The 23,644-nt window shown below is 34.7% G+C and overlaps 1 pseudogene; it reads left to right on the top strand.

The window, feature by feature from the left end:
* Positions 1 to 261: 261 nt before the first annotated feature.
* LOC142625479 (uncharacterized) lies at positions 262 to 13,226 on the top strand (annotated as a pseudogene).
* The last annotated feature ends 10,418 nt before the right edge of the window (positions 13,227 to 23,644 follow it).

Genomic DNA, 23,644 nt, shown 5'->3' with positions numbered 1-23,644 from the left:
ACAAGGCAAAAACTTGGCTTTATTCTTTGAGACCTAGGTCAATTGGTACTTGGCAAGAGTTGCAAACTGAATTTTTAAAGAAATTTTTTCCAATTCATAGGACTAATGCACTTAAAAGACAAATAATGAATTTTTCACAAAAAGATAATGAGACATTTTATCAATGTTGGGAAGATTTAAAGATTTACTTAATGCTTGTCCATATCATGGCTATGAACTTGGCGTATAATTAGTTTTTTATATGAAAGTTTAACTCCAAAGATGTGCCAATTTGTAGAGATGATGTGCAATGGAGAATCTTTGAATAAAGATCCTGATGATGACCTTAGTGCTAGGGTAGCTAGTCTAACTAGGAAGCTTGAAGCCATGGAATTAAGGAAGGGCAATGGAATGCATATTGTGCTTGAAATTGATGAGGTTTGTAAAATTTGTGAGACCATGAAACACCCTACCAATGAATTTCCTACAATTCCAGCTTTTAAAGAGGTGTTGCATGATCAAGCAAATGCTATGAACATGGTGAAAAAACCATACCCTTCCCCCTATTTAGAGACATACAATTTAGGGTGGAGGAATCACCCAAATTTTAGTTGGAGGAATGAAAATGTGGTTGCACCTCCTATACATGGTTCTTCAAATTTTGTTCCCTATAATCCCTCTCCAGAGAAGAGTCTTGAGGACACCTTGCAACAATTCATGCAAACTCAATCCACCATTAATAATCAGAACTCACAAGCCATAAATAACATTAGGAGCACTCTCACTAAATTGACCACATCCATGAGCACAATAGAAAAGGGTATATTTCCATCTAAACCACAACCAAACCCCCAAGGTCAATTTTGTGTTGATGATTGTAGCTCCTCTAAAAATAAAGTGATTCAAGTTAAATCTGTAACTACTCTTTGTAGTGGAAAAATCATTGAGAAAGATATTCCTAAAAGCAATACACAAGATGAATCTTCCAAAATAAAGAGTAGTGATGAAGTCCTTGGCCCTAAATCTAATTAAATTGAAAGGTGTCTTATCCCTACTCCATTTCCCCAAAGGTTAGTTCCACCTCAAAAAGTGAATCGAAATTTTGAAATCCTTAAAGTGCTTAAGCAAGTTAAAGTGAACATTCCTCTTTTGGATGCCATAAAGCAAATTCCATCATATGCTAAAATTTTGAAAGATTTGTGTACTGTTAAGCGCAAGCTTAATGTACATAAGAAGACATTCTTTACTAAACAATTTAGTGCAATCATTCAAAACAATAGACCTCCAAAGTTTAAGGATCCAAGTTGTCCCACTATTTCATGTATGATTGGTAATTCAAAAATAGAGAAAGCTTTGCTTGATCTTGGGGCAAGTGTGAATCTTTTGCCATATTCAATGTATGAGCAATTAGGTCTAGGCGAGTTAAAACCCACTTCCATAATTTTACAACTTGCCAATTGACCTGTGATTGTTCCTAAGGGTGTTGTTGAGGATATTTTGGTTCAAGTGGACAAATTTAATTTTCCTGTTGACTTTATTATTTTGGACATGCATCCTGTTTCTAATGCTAATTCTCAAATATCTGTGATTTTAGGACGCCCATTTCTTGCAACTTCTAATGCATTGATAAATTGTAAAAGTGGAGTCTTAAAATTATCTTTTGGGAATATGACCCTTGAGCTTAATATTTTTAATATTGTAAGCAACCTAGGGATGAAGAGGATATGCATGAAGTTGACTTAATTGAAACACTTGTTCAAGAACAATTCAACAAAACATGTTTTTCAGATCCATTAGAAGCTTGTCTAGTCAATTCATGTGATTTTAAGTTTGATGAGAATTCTAAAATTTCATACATTCACTGTCTTTAGGAATCTATGCAGGAATTGGAAGCGAGCAATTGGAAATTGAAATATGAGGAGTCGCCACCTCGTGAGATAAAGTTGTTGCCATCTAGTGAGCAAGTACCAAAATTGGAGTTGAAGCCCTTGCCCGTTGAGCTCAAGTATGCTTTTCTAGGAACCGATGAGACTTTTCCTGTGGTAATGTCTTCTAAACTTGACTCTTTGCAAGAAGATAAGTTATTAAATGTTTTGAGAAAACATAAGAGTGCCATAGGATGGAACATAGCTGACATTAAAGGAATTAACCCATTGGTTTCTACTCACAAGATTTATTTAGAGGACAATGCTAAACCATCTAGGAAGATGCAATGTAGGTTAAACCCCACAATGAAAGAGGTAGTTAAGACTGAAGTGCTCAAATTGTTAGATGTGGGTATCATATAACCCATTGCAAATAGTAAATGGGTAAGTCCTACTCAAGTGGTGCCTAAGAAATCTAGAATAACTATGGTAAAAAATGAGAATAATGAGTTAATTCCAACTCGTGTCACCACTAGTTGGCACATGTGTATTGATTATAGAAAATTGAATGCAGTCACTAGGAAAGATCACTTCCCTTTACCTTTCTTGGATCAAGTTTTAGAGAGAGTAGCAGGTCATGAGTACTATTGTTTTTTAAATAGGTATTCTGGGTACTATCAAATTGAAATTGGACTTGAAGATCAATAGAAAACCACATTTACTTGTCCTTTTGGTACTTTTGCATTTAGGAGGATGCCATTTGGTTTATGTAATGCACCTGCCACTTTTCAAAGATGCATGCTAAGTATTTTTAGTGACATGGTAGAACATTATTTGGATGATTTTTCTGTGTTTGGTGACTCTTTTGATGAATTCCTTTCTAATTTGAAAAAAGTCTTAACTAGGTGTGAAGAAAATAAATTACTATTAAATTGGGAAAAGTGTCATTTCATGGTCACAAAACGGATTGTATTCGGCCGCATTGTTTCTTCAAAAGGCATTGAGATGGATAAAGCAAAGATTGAGTTGATTGCTAATTTGCCTACACCTAAGACTGTTAAAGATGTGAGATCATTCCTAGGACATGCTGGATTTTATAGGAGTTTCATAAAAGACTTTAGTTTCATATCTAGACCTATGTGTAACCTCCTAACAAATGACACTCCCTTTGAATGGACCCAAGATTGCCAAGAAGCTTTTGATAAGCTAAAAGGCATGCTTACCATTGCACCTATTATGCAACCACCAAATTGGACTTTACCTTTTGAAATTATGTGATGCAAGTGATTGTGTGATTGGAGCTGTTTTAGGGCAAAGAAAGGATAAAAAATCTCATGTAATTTACCATGCATGTAATACTTTGAATGAAGCTCAAACGAATTATTCTACAACTGAAAAAGAGTTACTTGCTATGGTATTTGCCTTAGATAAATTTCATTTATATATTCTTGGTTCTCTTGTTGTTGTTTTCACTGACCATGCAGCTTTAAAATATCTTCTTTCAAAGAAGGATGCAAAGCTAAGGTTGATTAGATGGATTCTTCTACTACAAGAATTTAATATCACCATCAAAGATAAAAAGAAAGGAGTAGAAAATGTGGTGACAGACCATCTATCGCGCCTCACTTTTAATGAATCCATGGATGCATTGCCCATTAGGGATTCATTCCCTGGTGAACAATTGTTTTTCCATCTCTACTTTGCCTTGGTATGCTAATATTGTCAATTTTCTTGTCATAGGCCAAACACCATCTCACTGGAGTATTCAAGATAAGAAACGCTTCATGGTTGAGGTACGTAATTTTTTCTATGATGATCCTTATTTATTTAAGTACTGTCTAGATCAAATCATTAGGAGATGTGTCCCTAATAATGAAATATTTAGTGTCATCTCCTTTTGTCTTAATGAAGCTTGTGGAGGCCACTTTTCTTTAAGGAAAACCATTGTAAAGATTTTGTAATGTGGTTTTTACTGGCCTAATATGTTTACATACACTCATCATTTTTGCAAATCTTGTGAGTCTTGTCAAAATTTGGGAGGAATAACTTGTAGAAATATGATGCCTTTAAACCCAATTTTATTTGTTGAAATTTTTGATTGTTGGGGCATAGATTTCATGGGTCCATTCCCTCCTTCTTTTGGATATCTTCACATTCTAGTGGCTGTAGATTATGTTTCAAAATGGGTTGAGGTTATTCCTTGCAAAACAAATGATCACGAAATTTTTTTGAAATTTTTAAAGGAAAATGTTTTGTCAAGGTTTGGCATCCCTAGGGAAATTATTAGTGATGGGGGCTTGCACTTTTGCAACTAACCTTTTGAGGCATTAATAAGAAAATATTGCATAACACACAAGGTTGCCACCCCATATCACCCACAAACAAGTGGACAAGTTGAGCTTGCCAATAGGGAGATTAAACAAATTTTGGAAAAGATGGTTAACCTAAATCTTAAAGATTGGTCTTTAAGGTTGAATGATGCACTTTGGGCGTACTGCGCTACCTATAAAAATATTCTTGGTATGTCTTCCTATAGACTTGTTTATGGTAAAGCTTGTCACTTGCCTGTGGAATTGGAACATAAATCATATTGGGCAATAAAGATGTTTAACTTTAACTTAGACAAGGCTAGTTCATTGAGAAAATTGCAATTGAATGAGTTGTAAGGAAATCTTTTGAACCATCTCAAAAAGTTCTTTTGTATAATTCTAGGATACATTTGTTCCCTGGAAAATTGAGATCTAGATGGACTAGACCTTTCATTGTTAAAAATGTTTTCCCACATGGTGCCATAGAAATTGAAAACCCTAAGAATGGTAACATATTTAAGGTGAATGGACAACGTCTTAAGCCATTTCTTGAGAATTTTTCACAAGAGGAGGAATCCATTAATTCGAGGATCCCATTTATCAAGACTTGCTAAGCAATTAGCATTAGTATTTGTGTCGTAGTTTAGATTTTTTTTTTTCCTTTTTATTATTTTATTGTTTTATTTTCTAACCCTTTTTGCAGGTGTTAAAGTTTTTTTTTTCTATTCATTTATGTTCATCTCTTCAAAGTACTCTTTGTAATCTCTACTCATTGTTTTTCATTGTTATCATTGAGGACAATGTAGGTTTTAGGTTGGGGGGAGAAACTTGAGATGATATGCACTTGGTTTTATTTTATGTTAATGTTTTTTGGGTTGTTTTTAGTGGTTTTTGTTTTTGTTTTTAGTCCAATTTTCAAAAAAAAAAAAAAAGTGTTGCTTTAGCAAGAGCTATAAGTCAAAGTTCTTTATGCTACTTCTATCTAAAGAATTCCACTGTTTTTCATGCTCAACTAGTATGCACATGCACTTTAGCCACATGAACATGTTTCTTGGTTGAAAGATAGAGATGGCTTTGAAAATAAAATGTAGAGACTATAACCCAAGTGAGTTCTTGAGCCATTCATTTTTTTAGAGGGTTATTTTCTTGACCTCATTTTTCATTTGGAAGCACATAACTTTGTTGTTGCTTAGTCTCATTATTCTTTGATTTGGTTGAATGCTAAGAATTCATCAAATTTTATGCCACACCTAAATATGTTAAAGTCATGGATTTTGAAGAACTATCCCAATCATTAAGAGATGATTTTAGGCTATCTTTGTTAATTTTGAGCCTTTATTATTTTCTTTCTTGATACATTACCGCTAGTCACCCTTTTAAGCCTATTATTTTAGCCATTCTTTCTCAAACCCTTTCCTTAGGTGTTCCAAGAATGAATGCAATCAAATTGTCTTATTACTATAAATTTGTGGTGAAGTAGTTGGAAGAATAGGAGGACTCACTCAAAAAAAAAGAAGTCATAAACTGAAAAGGAAAATTGTTGAAAAAAAAGGGAAATGTGAAAGAGGAAGAAATAGAGAATGATTTTGTTGATGAAATTTTGAAGAAAAAAAGAAAAAAAAAAGTGAGTGCAATATTCAAGAAACTTGAGAGAATACATTAATTGGCATATATTCAAAAGAAGTTATCTCTCTAAATATTCTTGGGAATACTTTTTATTTTTACCTATACCCTTTGTTCTAAATTCCTCCTCTTAATACTACATTACGTCCCAATGAAAGTCCTATTTGATCTTAAGGAAGGTATGGTTTGAATCTTGACATTACTAATCAATGTGTGTGGTGTAATATTCTTAGTGTTTGGCATCCTTTCATGAGACTATAAATATCCTTTATTTTGCTTCACCATTCTTCAGCTTATTTATATGTGAAATATTAGTCTTTGTTCTCTATTATTCTGCTCACATATGTTTGAGAGTGTTACACCCTTTTCGGAGTGATTGTATTTGTTGAGTGTTTACAATTGTGAGATTTAAGTTGAAGCATAACTTTGGATAAAAATTCAAGCCATATTTTATCTTAAGACTAAGGTTGTGTCTATGTTGGCTAAACTATTCACACACTAAGTATTGAAGGCATGTGGAATATCTTTGGTGGTTGTTAATGTTTTGACCTTTGATTACTTATTTCTACTAAAGTAATAATTTTTGTTATTTTGTGTCTTTGTCTCAAGTCACTTAAATTGCTAGGGACTAGTAATGAGCTGGTTGGGGAGTGTGATAATAGCTTACTTTTGCATATTTATATCATTATTAGAAAAGCATTATTATACTTATTTTGAGTTAATTCATGACTTTTATAGTTGATTTTGGAATAATGCTAAATAATGAATTTTGTGCTTAATTGAATTTTAATGCATGAATTTGTCTTTTGTAGGATAATGAAATTAAATAAGTGGATTTATGCAAAGAAGAAAGCTAATGGACTTTAATTTTACAAGGGCCATGATGAAGTCAAATTAAGTCAACCCAATTAAATTCAATTCCAATTGGGACAAGGAATCAAAGGAAATTTGCACCTAATCCAAGTCTAATTCTGATTAGGATTTCAGCTTGCATACTAGTTAGTATTTGGAGCATAGTTTTCGGCTCAAATGTTCAATCGAGATGATTCAAATTGAGATGGAAAGATAAATTAAAGGGCTACAACTTTGTAATTTACCAAAAGTCCAAATTCTGAAGTTAAGTGGGCCAAAAACGTCGGTTAAATAAAGCCTAAAAACCTAGGATTTTCCCCAAACGGGAATTCAACTTGTAATAGGATTCCTTGACTTATTTAAAGGCTCTTTAGGGAATTCAGGAGAGAGCTGCTGTAGAACATAATTTAGGTTTTCTTAAAGTTTCTTTACAATTTTTAGAGTTTTATTTGTGTTATGGCTTGCTAGAAGCCTTGCTAAGGCAAGGGGTGAAACCCAACCATTTATTGGTATGTTCTTAACAATTCTTTATTGGTTTTAAAGCTTAGGTTTTTATGTTTTTTTATTGTTTTACACATCTAGAAAAGTGTTTAGTTCTGTATAATCCTTTGATTTATCATAGATTCCGGGCACGTTAAATGATTAGTATTCCCTACGAACTAATTCACTAGTTTTGTTTTGCCTAAAGTCAATCAATTGCATGAAACTACCTAAGACAAGTAATTCTTGAGTTTTTATTGTTAAATCATCAGACTAAGATCATCATTTGTATGAATTTTAGTTGAGTTATAAAATAAATATTGTTAAGACTACCAATGGATGTGTTGTGTGTGGATCCCCAAACCTTAGCGCCTTAATATATTGTTATTTTCTCTCAATTTAAATTACCTTTACTAAACTATCAAAAATCTCTTCAATTAAACTTTATTATTTTAGTTTTATTCTCATGTGGTTTGCTAATCAAATCCCTTTTCCTTGTGGATTCAACCTTGGATTTTCCGAGTTATTACTTTGTGACAATCCTACACTTGGAAGCATTATTTAAGTCGCAGCAGTACGAACACAACAACAGTGACACACATACATCTAAATCATAGTTAAGGAAAATAGTTATACAGCAAAGTCCAATTAGAAAAGCATTATTATACTTATTTTGAGTTAATTCATGACATTTATAGTTGATTTTGGAATAATGCTAAATAATGAATTTTGTGCTTAATTGAATTTTAATGCATGAATTTGTCTTTTGTAGGATAATGAAATTAAATAAGTGGATTTATGCAAAGAAGAAAGCTAACGGACTTTAATTTTACAAAGGCCATGATGAAGTCAAATTAAGTCAACCCAATTAAATTCAATTCCAATTGGAACAAGGAATCAAAGGAAATTTGCACCTAATCCAAGTCTAATTCTGATTAGGATTTCAGCTTGCATACTAGTTAGTATTTGGAGCATAATTTTCGGCTCAAATGTTCAATCGAGATGATTCAAATTGAGATGGAAAGATAAATTAAAGGGCTACAACTTTTTAGTTTACCAAAAGTCCAAATTCTGAAGTTAAGTGGGCCAAAAACATCGGTTAAATAAAGCCTAAAAACCTAGGATTTTCTCCAAACGGGAATTCAACTTGTAATAGGATTCCTTGACTTATTTAAAGGCTCTTTAGGGAAAAATTCAGGAGAGAGCTGCTGTAGAACATAATTTAGGTTTTCTTAAAGTTTCTTTACAATTTTTAGAGTTTTATTTGTGTTATGGCTTGCTAGAAGCCTTGCTAAGGCAAGGGGTGAAACCCAACCATTTATTGGTATGTTCTTAACAATTCTTTATTGCTTTAAAGCTTAGGTTTTTATGTTTTTTATTGTTTTACACATCTAGAAAAGTGTTTAGTTCTATATAATCCTTTGATTTATCGTAGATTCCGGGCACGTTAAATGCTTAGTATTCCCTACTAACTAATTCACTAGTTTTGTTTTGTCTAAAGTCAATCAATTGCATGAAACTACCTAAGACACTTAATTCTTGAGTTTTTATTGTTAAATCATCAGACTAAGATCATCATTTGTATGAATTTTAGTTGAGTTATGAAATAAATATTGTTAAGACTACCAATGGATGTGTTGTGTGTGGATCCCCAAACCTTAGCGCCTTAATATATTGTTATTTTCTCTCAATTTAAATTACCTTTACTAAACTATCAAAAATCTCTTCAATTAAACTTTATTATTTTAGTTTTATTCTCATGTGGTTTGCTAATCAAATCCCTTTTCCTTGTGGATTCAACCTTGGATTTTCCGAGTTATTACTTTGTGACAATCCTACACTTGGAAGCATTATTTAAGTCGCAGCAGTACGAACACAACAACAGTGACACACATACATCTAAATCATAGTTAAGGAAAATAGTTATACAGCAAAGTCCAATTAGACCATTACACGATTACTCTTCATCTGACATCTCCACGTCCGATTGACAAATGTTTGCTATAAGAAGTGATTCCATGTATCATGCTTACTTGTACAACAGACACTCCACTATTTCTTGAATCTTAACTTGGGTCCGATATCGATTAAGACGTATCTTCATTTAATTATTTTCTTCTCTTATGTGGTTCAATGCTCTACGAAGTTCATTTATAATGTCTCTTGGCATCTGTGATATGAGTTGACAAGGCACTAGCAATTTGTAACCGACCAATCCATCATAAAACATTTCATTTTCACGGAGTAACCAAGCCCACTCCTGCCTTATGGTATTGTGAACCCGTGCACTATTTCATAGATTGGGATCGATTGGATAGCTGAATTTATCTTCCAATACCTAGCAACAACCCATCGCGGTGAACACATCGCGTGGCCTATAGATTAAAGGGTTGCCAGAACTGGACATTGATGCTGAATACAATAACATCAAATGATCGAGTTAACAGTGTGCATTAACTATTGGTAAATAATGTATAGCTGCATAAGATGGTATGTGACAAAGACATTCATAGATTTATATAGTATTACATGCTAGAAATTAAATGCTAACACTCACATGTGACCATAATGTAAATATATAAATAATCGTACCCTGGTGCATAATTCATAGCATTGTGTCAATTAAAGATGATGCTTTGTTCAAGTATGCTATAACTACTGCACACATGTTGAAATATCACTGTAACATTGGGAACATGGGTAATCCTATTCGTATATTGTTTTTCCAGCCTGTATTGACAAGCCCTAATAACTCATATATATTATAATGCTTGGACCATGAAATGAGGTTATAAATACACCACAATAATGAATGGTTTATTTCTACCCCACTAACTTCCTAGATTGACTAAGCCATGTGTCGCAACGCCTCAAAATCAAATTGTACAGTGCAAAACAAGTTTGGATCTACTTCAACAAATGCATCATCACAAGTTCCAACAGAGCAACAACTATAGACATACATAGACCACTATGGAGGGAAATGGGTTGGAGAGAAAAGAGATTTCATTAATGTTCCAATATACACGTGCGAGAGTCTTGGAAGCATCGGGCACATCAAGGTTGGCAAACCTACAAAACTAAGTACAAATACCATCGCAATAGAGTTCACACAGCAAAACCACCATAGTCAACCTTACACAAGAAAATGTGTGAGTTGGAGGTGTATTGTCAATGACACAAGTTACGAGTTCCTAAGGCACATTTAGTCGAGTTACCTCGAGACAAACTTGCCAAAATACTTGCTCATCTAGAACATGAGAACAATCAAATGCAAAGGCAATTAGACCGTTTTCATGCAATCCAAAAAGCTAGGAAACATCTACAAGGAAAGGCGCAAGAGCGAGCCATCAAGTCTATTAATGAAATTACTTCATTAGATGATGAAAAAGATATGTTAGACTTCTTAGATTCAAGCAATGATGATTTCTAAAAATTTCTACCTACAAAGATTAGACGTTGTTGTTAATGTCTACACGTTGTGTGTAATACAGAGTGTTGTTGTTAATGTTTGACAATGATGATTATGTATGTTCAACTTTTTCAAAATAAGAAATTCTGCTTACTACCTACATACACCTTTGGTTGCATAATGCAAATTCCTATTTTTAAAATTTTTCAACATGAAGTATGAAATGCATTAAGATTTATTGTTCATTACTTCTAGCAAATCTAAAGATTTTCATTTTTTGTAATTAAAATTTACAACACCAAAGAACCAATATAACCCCAATGTACTTGTGCAACACTCATTCAAGAAAATACCAAAGCACAAGCAATACAACCTATCAAATGAAAATACTTCTCTAATATGAAAATACATTATGAATGATAAACCTTTGCAATATCTAAAACTACTCCTCACCTACACCATAAAATTCTCTATGCGCATCAAATTCTGATATCGATTTTTTACCTGAGATGATAGAGAGATAACACCAAATCTAGGGATGTATAGCTATGGATCTGTGAGGAAAACCTATGAATCTGTGAATGCAAGGGTGTATATCATCCTAACTCGATTATCTTGAGGTCGAGTATGCTCTTAAAAAATTCCAGTGTACTCGATATTCATTTAATCGAGTTATATACACGACAAAAAAAAATTTGCATGCAACTTGGTGATGAAAAATTTCCCTCAAGAACTCGATTTTAATAGCATCGATTTCTGGCTAAATTAAAAAATTGGAAAAAAGCCATTATGGCAATCTGACATGGAAAAATTCCAAAACAAACTCGATCATAGTAAATCAAGTTACATAGAACCCAATTTTAGTAGAAACCAACTTTTACAAAATTGAGTACTAAAATAGAGATACGAACATAAATAGTTTCAAAACAGGAACATATTGCTAGATTTTTTTGCAAAATAAGGGCAAAAGTCCAATTTCCATGAGAAAACAATAATAAGAATAAGATAGAGAAAACAATAATAATAAATAATTAATAGAATAAGGATTTAAATGAAATTAGATATACAGTACCGAGTTTGATATATTCCCTTGTTTGATTGCTTCTTTTGTATTATTTTGTGTTTCATATCAAAACACATAATAAGTGATTATTAATTTGCTTTTACACGGGAACACGAACACCACATCTGTCTCTCCCCTGTAGGAGCCCATCTCTCTCGTCTTGGAGTCGAGTCTTCCCTCCCTCTTCTCTCGCTGTTAGGGTCTGCCTAGGGTATATCCCGCTTTTCCTAAGTGCCACCATGGAACAAGCCATGGTGGATGGCTTGCTTAACCTCCGCCTCACTAGGGAGGAGGAGGAAGAAATCTCAATCACAACAAAGTGCTGATCAGATCTACTAGAAGGGTGCAATCTGAGTCTGTTTGGCCAACTATTATCAGACAGACACCAAAATCAAAGAGCCTTGAAGCCACATTGAGATCAGCTTGGAAGATGGGTTCGAATTTGCAGATCGTGGATGTGGGAAACAATGTCTTGCAGTTCAAATTCAGCTCCGAATATCAGTTAAAATGGGTACAAAAGAATGGGCCATGGAATTTTGACAACAACCTCTTATTGTTGTGCAGATGGAGAAGAGGCCTATCAAGCACAAATATCACCTTTACCCATTCCCCATTCTGGGTTCAGATTTGGGGACTCCCTTTTGAGCACATGTTTGAGAAAGTGTGTAGAGACCTAGGTAATAGCCTGGGGAGATTTATAGAAACCGATCTGCGAGTAGGGCAATCGAATCAAGCCAAATTCATGAGAGTCAGAGTGGATCTTCAACTGGATAAGTCTCTTAGGCATGGAGGCAATATAGCCAGCATGGAAGGAGAGAAATTTTGAGTGAGTTTCAGGTATGAAAGGCTTCCAACATTTTTTTTTTCATTATGATAGACTTGGGCATGATGATAAACACTATCAAGAAATTCCAAACAACCAAAACTCATCCAACCAATATGGTGATTGGCTCTGAGCTCAAGGAAACTCTAAAATAGGTGTCGATAGATCAAGGTCTACAAGCAATGGGGGTAAAGATGATGGTAATGAGGACAAGGTTGAAGAAAACATTCAAACCATGGCAAAGAACTTAAATGCCTCTATAACTGACAGGGGAGGAAGCAACTCAGGCATCGGAGGTAGCCGAAGAGGGAAAAATCAGAACAATGGGGAGGGGCATGACATCACTAGTAGCAGTGGGGACCAGCCAGAGAAAGCTCTGAATGGATGGGACTACTCCACACGTTTGGAGCATGCTCCAAGGCATGTGTCAGAGGCACGTGATGTTGCTGATGCTCCTCCATTTGGTCTCCCGCGAAGTTTCAAAATTGAAAAAGAGGCAAATGATGCGTTGTCCTTAGTGGGCCAGCAAGCCCAAGCTAAAAAGGACCTAATGGAAGTTACTAGCCCAATGAAGCCAAGCTTTAACACAAGTGGGGGAAATACAGCTAATGTAGATCTTATAGGCCCTATGGTTGAAAAGAAATTAAAGACCAAAGCCCATTGGAAAAAGATAGCAAGGGAGCATGGAAAAAATAAAAGCCCACAATCTGATACTGAATTACTAACTGTGGGGATAAAAAGGGTGGGGAAGCTCATATTTGACAAAGAGGAGGAAGTCATTTTGCAGAAAAGGAGATGCACAACAGTTAACACAAACTAGACAGAGTTTGAGGAGAGATTGGTGGTAGCTGCAGAGCAGCACCGCCGGAAGCCATGAATCCTATAAGCTAGAACTGTCGAGGACTTGGGAACTCTCGGTCAGTTAGAGTGCTACAGGATTTGGTATGGTGCTACAGTCCCAAAGTGGTCTTCCTTATAGAGACAAAAGCAAAAACTAGATGTATGGAGAGAATAAGAAATAGGCTAGGCTTAGCAAATGGCCTTATTGTTCCTTGTATTAGCCGAAGTGGAGGGCTTGCTCTTCTTTGGGCTCGAGAAGTCAACCTCAAAATTAGAAGCTATTCAAAGAACCATATTGACGCAGTGATCAAGGAGCATAACAGTAATTTCTATTGGAGAATTACTAGCTTTTATGGGCATTCGGAAACCCACCGAACTTACGAATCATGGCAACTCTTAGCTTTTCTCAATAATCAGTTCCAACTGCCATGGTTATGCCTAGGGGATTTCAATGTAATTTTATCGATAAATGAGAAGGTAGGGGGTGCTACTCGAACCCAACAGCAAATGGATGGATTTAGGAGGGTGGTTAACTATTGTAATTTCCAGGATTTGGGTTATCACGGGTCTAATTATAATTTGAAAGTGCACCATATTGCTACTCCATATCGGACCACCACGCACTACTAGTCACAGATTCAATGACCAAGTGCTATGCCAATGCAAAGCGCTTCCATTTCGAAGCAATGTGGACAAAGAACAATGATTGCAAAGCCATTATAGAATTATCTTGGGGCATGGAGACTGATCTAAGCACTCCGAAAGGAGTTATGGAGAATCTCAAATGTTGTGCTACTGACCTAATGACTTGGAGTTCAGAAGTGTCTGGGCAAATCCCGAAAAAAATTTAGGCAAAAAGGACTGCATTGAACAACCTAACTTGAAGTAACAAGGATGGTGTCCTAAGTAACGAAATCAACATCTTAAAGAGAGAAATTAATACCCATTAATACCCTTCTTGATGATGAGGACCTCTATTGGTATCAACAAGCTAAAGTACATTGGCTCAAAGAAGGGGACAAGAATACAAAATTCTTCAATGCTCAAGCTTCAAAGAGGCGTAAACAAAACACTATTGTTGGAATTTGGGATGAGCAAGGTAGCTAATGCGATGAAAAAGGAAGCATTGCCCATGCAACCATTACCTATTTTGAGAACATCTATACAACAACCCACCCAGCACAAGTTGAAGAAGTAACTGTAGCCATACCAACAAGGGTAACCGATAACATGAATGCAAGCTTGGACCGAGTCTTCACTAGAGAAGAGGTAGTCACTGCTCTTAAACAGATACATTTATTAACCATGTCAGTCGTATCAACCTAAATATGACACGAACTCATTAAATTTCAATCCATAATTTGCTGATTTCATGTTGTGTCGTGTCAAATTTGTCACTCCTACTCATATGACACATTTTCCATGCATATTGTACATTCAAGTCAAACAAATTTAACAAATTACGACCAAAATGAGAGAAAATATGTTAATTTCCCAATATATTGTTATACTTTCTCTAACATTTCTCCTCCCCTTTTCCTTTTCATCTCTCTACTACTATCTACCTTAATATCACTTCTCTTCTACCCCTTTATCTTCATTTATTTTTGGTTTTTTTTTCCCATCCTCTTACAATAAATTTACAATTTTCTTTCTCATTCTATACATAATTTTCGTACACACAAAAGGCTATTTCTCTCTCAATATTTTTTTTTCATTTTCTGGTGGATTTAAAAAAAAAAATTCTTGCATATCTATTTTAGACTGATGAATCTCTGTATTATTTGAAAGTCACTTTAGGTTGATATGATTAAGTTTTGTGTTTTTAAGTTGTTATCATTTTTATTCTCTTTAATTCATAAATGTTATCTGTACGTTTTTAGACCCCTTAAAACACAATCAGATTAACCTAGTTATTTAGCCAAGTTATCAACTTAGGTAAATTATGCAGATTTAGGTTAACACATATAAATCATATCATGCAAAGCAGCGGAAATATAAAGAACACAATGATATGATGACCCAGGAAGACCAAACCGGTAAAAAACCTGGGGTGGATTTAACCTAGCAATCCTCAAGGTGAAACTTAATCCATTATGAAGAAATTGAAATTTACACAATAGCGACTTAAACCACTAACATCTTATTACTACCTCAAGTAGGAAACATACTACATGATCACGTGACAGCTCCGAGTCCACGGACTACTTCCTTCTTGGATTCCCAGCAAGCACAAGTACTCCTACTTGTATATCTTTAAACTCTTAATGCAGCAACTGAATGATCACCAAGTTCTTGACATAGTCTTAAACCTTGATAACCCTAAGTATGTGTAAAGGTAAACACCTCTAGATCTCACAAAAGATTCACACACACTGTAGTAACAACCTCTAAAAACGTGGCTAGGGTTTTCCCTTTTATACCTAGGATAAAACATAAAACCCTACACACAAAACGGGCTTGGGCTGAGTTGGAATTTTCTGCAAAAAACGATCTACACGACTTTCAATCGGTCGAATCTAATTCTTGATCGATCAAGCTGGGCAAAATTGCACAGTAACAAATGCAGCAACTTGATTCTAACTTTACATTAAATACACATACTTTGAGCAGTCTAAACAAGACTTAAAAGTTTTGATCATGGTTTGCCAACATTACAAATTAGAGTTCTAATACATTTAAACATAAAGGTCTTAGAACCTAACATTATCATATTGCATTATAAAGATAGTTGTTGAGGTACAATTTTTTCATTCATGCCCTGTGTCCCAATCCTATTTAATCACATTTATTTATTCACCAAAAATACCAAAATTTCACCCATAAATTATTTTGGGCCTCCATGAATATATCTCATCCCATTGGCCTACAAATATTTCCTATCTCATTATCAAAATTGGGCCACAATATAAATGATCACAGAAGCCCAAAATCTCATATCTTATCCAATTTTATTATCATTATTTAGATAAGTCCAAAACTGACCCTATGAGCCCAATGCAAACACCTCATTCTTTTTAAAGCCCAAGACTACTTGGCAATATTTTAAAGTCCCATGATTTCAGTCCATGGCAATGCTATTTTATCAATAGAATTCAAATTCATATTCAAAACCCATGGTTTAAACCCTTGGCAATTTATTTATCAAAAACCCAATTCACATTGTCAATATCAAAAGCCCAAATCACATTGGCAATATATCAAAAGCCCAATTTCATTGGCAATATATTAAAAATCCAATTCTCATTGGCAATATTAAAAGTCCAATTTACGTTGGCACTATTAAAAGCCCAAGCTAGTTACTTGACACTATTTAGTAAAAAACCCAAGGTTATCAATACTTGGCAAAAATTATATCATAAGTATTTCACTTAAAGTCCAATGATGAACCATGCTTTAAGTTCTTAAATCTATTACTATAATATTACAAACCCATGAACTCTATGGCAATTATTTATTGTAAAAATGCATTGCAATCATCTTTTAAAAGCTCTTGGAAAATTATGATTATTTATCTTAGATCCATGACATATATTTATTTCATACCATATTATAAACTCATGGAATTTAAATAAGAACCCATGGTCACTATTTATCTTATATCACAACATTCATAATATTTATTTCCAAAACTCATGATAATTATTTATCCTACAAGCCCATTATGATTATCTATAGAAAAACTTATGAATATATCACTTTATTCCATTATAGTGGTTGTTATCATATTTTATTTGAAACCCATGGATATTGCCTCTATTAAAACTCATGGTAAATGTTATTCACAAGAAACATTTGAGGTTACTATTTAAAAGCCCCAAAGAAAACATCATTTACAAAATAATCCATGGCAAAACTTATGAGAAACTATACAAGTTGTTATTTAAAGCCCATGGAAATTAATACCCAAAACCTATCATAAATATTTGTTAAATCTCATGAATACATTTCATTTTTACTGACAATTAAAGCCCATGTGGAATAAAAATCCATGGCAATATATGGTAGCTTTGTCTATTTTGTAGGGCTCACAATGTGAAAGAAAAAGGATAGACCCAAGTGGAGAGAACCACCAAGTCAAAAGCTCACCAAAATACTCAGCCCTTATGGCCAAACCCAACATGAAATCTTAGCCAAAACAACTCATGTGTGCAAACTGACCTAGCTGGAGAATTCCCTTCAATTCTGTCTTCCACTGGAGAGCACCTCAAGAAGCAACCAAGCTCCCGAACCAAATTAGGAGTTGGCCTCTTGTCCAATCAGCCTCTTTGCCACTGCCAACACTAACGTGAACAGTACCAGAGGCTGGTTAACATATAAGAGTTGAGGTCATCTCATTTCTACTTCCTCTCTAAGTTTTGGTTAAAGGGGAAGGGAAGTCATAACTAAGACCTCCAAGCTCATGAAATTCTCAATTAAATAATTTATTTTCTTACAAAAATGTATGTAATTGATTCATGAACCAAGCCCATGAATCCTAAAGGGAAAAATTAGGGAAAAGTGGTTTAGAGGGCATAAGGGGCGCATTTAGCAAAAGCTCCCAACAGAGGTAACAATGGTTGACACCTGGCTTGGAGTGTCAACCGACCCTCCTAGGCTCTAGTCCTAGTTGCAGCACGCAAGATCTCTAGTCCTCATACTTACTCTAATCCTATTGGATGAAATTAATCTCCAATTCCCAACATTTAATGCCTAGATTAGGAGCATCTTAGCCTCCAGCTGCATTATTCAAATAAGCAAAACACCCAAAAAGCAAGTCTCACCGTTTTGGACCAAATCTCAAAAGAGATATTCTGGGATTTTGCTATTATCAGATCTGGTCCTCTCCAAATTTTGCTAATCAATCCCTTAAGCTTCACTATAAAAGGAACTACCATCAAATCATTAAGGACAAAAACATCTAATCATAAAATTCCTCTCCCATCATGCTATTTTCAACTTATAAACCAGTCATTTAGTTCATAAATCAGCTTTTAATCCATAAATACCCATGTACACTTACCCATAAACATCCCATTCCATCGCCTCAAAAAATCCCAGCACCTTAAAATAGTCATAAACAGCCCCTTTTTACACCATACCCGAAAATGGGTAAACACCACTCTGCCTCTCTTCCATACTTCCATATATTGACTCAAACTTAAGGGTGTCCAAACCAACTCATCAACTGACCCACTCGACCAACCCGGCCAATCCAATCCGAGAACCAGCCAACCCAACATTGATGACTAGTCAGCGGCAGGTCTCCAGCCCCAAAACCTGAGACTCGCGGGTCAGTTGACGAGTCTGAACATGAAAAATTGAAAAGAACCAACCCGACTGTATTACACCAGAAAAGTAGTCGTTTTCCACCAATGGGAGCGTTTAGTTGATGATTTTAGTCCAATTAGTCGAAAAATGGCCTGAACTCTTTGAGACCCGACAAGATCTCAGCATATCCGACCCAATTTGGTATAGATCCAGTGGATTTCAACAGATTCTAATATAGTTTTGCAACTTTCAACCCCAACTGAGGACCAATGGGTTTCCAGGGAGGTCTGACCACCCAAATCGACCCATTTTACCAGTCGGAGGTGGGTTTAGAAATGGTACACCTGAAGTAATCAAGTCGGTTCCGGGTTGGGCACAAACTCGACTTGAATTGACCTGTGGACAGGCCTGCTCAAACTTTCCATAAAGTCACTCCCACCACTTACTATACACATATATTCATTACTCTGGGCATAATATGGCACATAGAGATCTTGTTTAAACATTTGTTACGCTAGATGGACACTCTTTCTGTCCCTTCATTCTATCCTAATTTTCCTCTTTTACTTGTAATTATGAAACCTTTCATCCTCATTTATTGCTATTATAATGAAGGCCATAATGTCTTGGATACTATAACATTTTTCCCTTATGTTGACTTAATAATAATAAAAAAATATATATGATTTTTATCATGTAAATGCACTTATCAATTTGTTAGACATCTACCCCTAGAGTTCTGTTATACTCACTACTGGACCATTTTTCCTCTTGTGTACTTGTTATAACGGGCCCACTTTTATATTAACCGACTATGGAGGAAGTACATAATTTTTACTATGCAAATACATTTATTAATTTTCCAGGCATCTACCACTGGATGTTTCTCTTGTTCACTACTGGACTATTATTTAAGCACTTATTGTGGTGGGTCCTCCTTTGTGCTAGCTCATCTTTGCAGGATGTATTTTTGGGGCATTATTATAATCTTTGTTGGATACAACCTGGAACTTGGGCAAAATGGGCTTTTCACACTTCACCGATAGCCTTTGGGCCATATTTTAAGCCCAAAGTTGAGTCTTGATCATGGCTTCCCAAATATCATATTGGTGACAAAAAAACTGCCCCTAACAATATTATATAAGAATATAATGTTATTTTATTACATAACATGACTTGAATAGTTTAATATTTATTACGATGTATATAACTTTTTTCTTCTCGTATTATTTTCTATAAATTTCTTATTATTCTCCTTCACATTCTCTCTCTCTCTCTCTCTCTCTCTCTTACCTTTTTTAAGTGCCAAAGGTCTCTAAAACACTAAATTTCTACTCCATTTTAAATTACAACATGTTACTATTGCTAATAGAAATATAAAATAAAAAATAGTCTCCGAAAACCTAAAACACAACTCAAATCCTTTTACAAAAAAAAAAAAAAAAAACTAAACTAAACTACTTCAATTTGATACACTTCATCTTCTTCTTTTTTTCCCTCTTTAGGAAAATAGTATTAATAACATTTCTGAGGAGGAAATTAATGCATTCAAATAAAATGCAAGAAATCCAAGCTGAAACTCAACGATGGGCTCTTAAGATGATGTCCAAAGGCTTTCAGTGTTGTGATAAGCCTATCCAAGCAAGAAATAAAAGTTGCACATTGATAGAACAACAACAAAGCCCAATAAAACACTCCGCAATAGTTTATTAGTAGATTAGTGGTCCTGTTTCGATAATACAAGAAAAATAAATTCTCCAATGGTAGGGTGAAATTAAACTTAAAGTCCAGTAGTCAGTTATTAAACAGATTTAAGAAAGTGTTCACTTCTAGAAGTCCTTGTGGGTCTTGGTCAGGGGGGGTCTATTGTACTTTCAATCATCATTATATCAATATGAGGGAAGAATTACGTTGTTACAAAATACATTATATCCTTCAATAGTGAAACAAAAAGTAAAAATTAATGGTTCCATGGTGAGAAGAAAGGGGTTATTTGGCATGGTGTGAAGGGGGAGAGAGATTCCAGTTCAGTGCAGCAAATATTGAACTAAAATTCTTGGGGAATATATATGTGGGGCATGAATGGGGTAGTATAGGCTGTTTTGAGTGAGTGAGTATGCAAGTTTGTGATGGTATGATAGAGTTAATGTTGAAACTAAGTCTTTAATGGGTAAATGGTTGTTTATGACTGATTAGGAAGCATTTATAGGCTTAGAATATGCAAAAAAGGAAAGGGAATGTCTGACGCTAAGTGAGTGTGGGCTGAGGGGAATGATTTATGTGCTGGGGAGAGTTAACTACAAGCTAAAATGTTGCAAAGTGGCAAGAATGACAGAGATTCCAAAGGGGTTGGTGTGTGTTGTGTGGTCTGATTTGCTTATCCTTTTATAGTGGAGTTTAGGAAAGTATTAATTAGCAAAAGTCCAAAAACGTAAGACTAATCAGAAGGCAAAATGGTAGGCTTGATTATCTTAGGATTTGGCTATAAATGGTGGATTCTCTTTTGGGTTGTCATGCCTCTTTGGACAATGTCACACATGGGTAAAATCAGTATAATCTTGCATTAAATACTTGGTATCTCTGAGGTTATATTCAACCAATAAGGTTAAGACGGGCATTAAGGAAGGATGCTAGTGCTACAACTGAGATTTTGACCCTAGGAAGTAGGATTTCAACACCCCAAGCAAGGTGTCAAAGTTTAAGCCCACCTCATAGGGTTTTGTTGGAGAACCCCTTTTGCCCTCCAAAACATATGTTCCCAAATTTTTCCCCTTTAGGATTCATGGACTTGGCACATGAACCTTTTCTTGAACGTTTTGACATTTATGGCATTGCTTTGTTGGGACTTAGGTAACCTGGTTATGGCTCCCCTTTAGCTGGAGATATGGTCTTGAGGAAAGTGATGAAGTCTCATTTCCCATTAGACTTCAGCTGCTAGTACAACCTCTGGGCACTATTCACGTCAGGGAGAGGGTGACAGAAAGTTGATGGGACAATCTCTAGTTCATTCTCAAAGACTTGGTTCTCTTATAGAGTCCTCCAGTTGGACCTTAGTCAAGGCTGAACAAAGAGAGAAGCTGGTTGCCTATTTCAGTCCTCTGCCTTTGCTGGAGTTCTTAGGATCGGGCTTGCTCATGTGGGCTGGACCCTTTGAGCTGGGCTATGTTCATCTCCCTTTTTTCCTTGGGCTTTTTCTCCTTTTATAGCATATTTGGACCTACAAAATGGACATCAATAGCACATATTGCCATGGGTTTTCATCCCTCATGGACTCTTATTATTAGTGAATATTTTGGGTTTTGATAAATATTTGTAATGGGTCTTTGGGCAATGAGTTGTAATATTTAAAATAACAGTAAAAGCTTAATTACTTCAAAATGCTTTTGTAAATAACATTTACTATTTTTTGAAATGATGAATTCCATATCATAAGTAATGTTTATGGTTCCCAATAATCACGTTATGATTTAAATGGTAAGCTTGTAGGATGAATAGTTACCATGAGCCTCGGAAAAAAAATATATTATGAATGTTGTGACATAAATAGTGACCAAGGGTTCTATATAAATTTCATGGGTTTATAATATGGTATAAGATAAATATCTTAATTTTAAGATAAATAACTTTCCATGAGCTCTTATAAGATGATTGTCATAGCTTATAGTAATGTTTAAGAAATTGAAACATTGTTTATCATTGGACTTTTAAGTGAAATAATTATGACATAGTATTTTTGCCAAGTGCTAATAATCTTGGGTTTTTTATAAAATAGTGTCAACGTAATTTGGGCTTTTGATATTGCCAGTGGGAACTAGGTTTTTTGATATTGTCAGTGGGAATTAGGCTTTGTTGATATTGCTAGTGAAAACTAGGCTTTTTTGATGTTGCTAGTGAGAACTAAGCTTTTTTTATATTGCCCGTGAGAACTAGGTTTTTCGATGCTGCTAGTGAGGACTAGGCTTTTTGATAAATAATTTGCCATGAGATTGAATCATGGCCTTTGATTATGGATTTGAATTCCATTGATAAAATTGTTTTGCCATGTATTTGAATCATGGGCTTTTCAAATATTGCTAAACATAAAAATTCTTAGGCTTTAGGAAAAAAAAAGGGATTTTAACTTGCTCAATAAAATAAATAATTTGGGATTAGGCTTTACAAAAATATTTGGTCTTATAGTGTTTTATATTTGTAGCCCAATTTTGTGATGGAAAGAAGAATGGTTGTGGGCTAGCATAATAATAGTAAAAAATATTTAGGGAAGTCCAATAATTTGTTAGTGATGTTTGAAAACAAATAGGTGTTATTTAAGTAATATTAGGTGTAAAAAAATGTACCCTAACAAACATTTAACAAATCCGTGCATTGCACGAGTTACATACTTGTATTTTTAATGAAGATATTTAGGATTCAAATTCACCTCTCCCGACTATCAAATTATAAAAATAAATAAATTCCTTTACGCATACCCACTTTTTTATAAGGTTTTGAAACCTAGACCGTTCATTGAACCTCTCCAGGTTTTGAAACCCAGACCGTTCATTGAACCATAAAAGGGAGAGGTTCAAGATTTTTGAGATCGAACCAAGGTTGAACCGAGGTCGAACCATGATGACATCATAATTTAATTATTAATTGTTTTAAATATAAATAAATGTATAAAATTATTACAAATAGAATATTGTATTAAAATAGTACAAATAAATATAAAGATGCAGCACTTTCAAATTTGAAATATTACTTTAAAGTTTATCCTAATATATTAAATTAAATATTTTAACATTTAAAATTAAATATAAAAATAAATGCATTAAAGAAAATGTCCACTCATGCATTTAATTTACCCTTTCCCCAAACAAACTCTCTTCCCAATGCGTATTTCCCATCCTCATAAAACCATCAGACCCCTGCCCACTAGTACATTACCACTAGGCTAGGTTTTTCTTTCTTTCCCTCAGTCACACGCTTCATGTTTTCTTTCTCTCTCGCCTCTCTCTCTTCCAGAACTGATCTGAGCAAACTCTTCTCCCTCTCTTCCAAAATTGATCCGAGCAAAATCTCACCCAAAACATCAATTTAGTGAACAAGATCTGCTACTTTCGGCTTCTAGCGAACAAGATGACCCTCTCGACGATGAAAAACTGTTTT

Source organism: Castanea sativa, chromosome 1 (genome assembly GCF_040712315.1).
Source record: "Castanea sativa cultivar Marrone di Chiusa Pesio chromosome 1, ASM4071231v1".
NCBI classification, from domain to species: Eukaryota; Viridiplantae; Streptophyta; class Magnoliopsida; order Fagales; family Fagaceae; genus Castanea; species Castanea sativa.
Note: the sequence above shows the minus strand (reverse complement) of the source record. Positions and strands in the feature narration are given on the sequence as shown.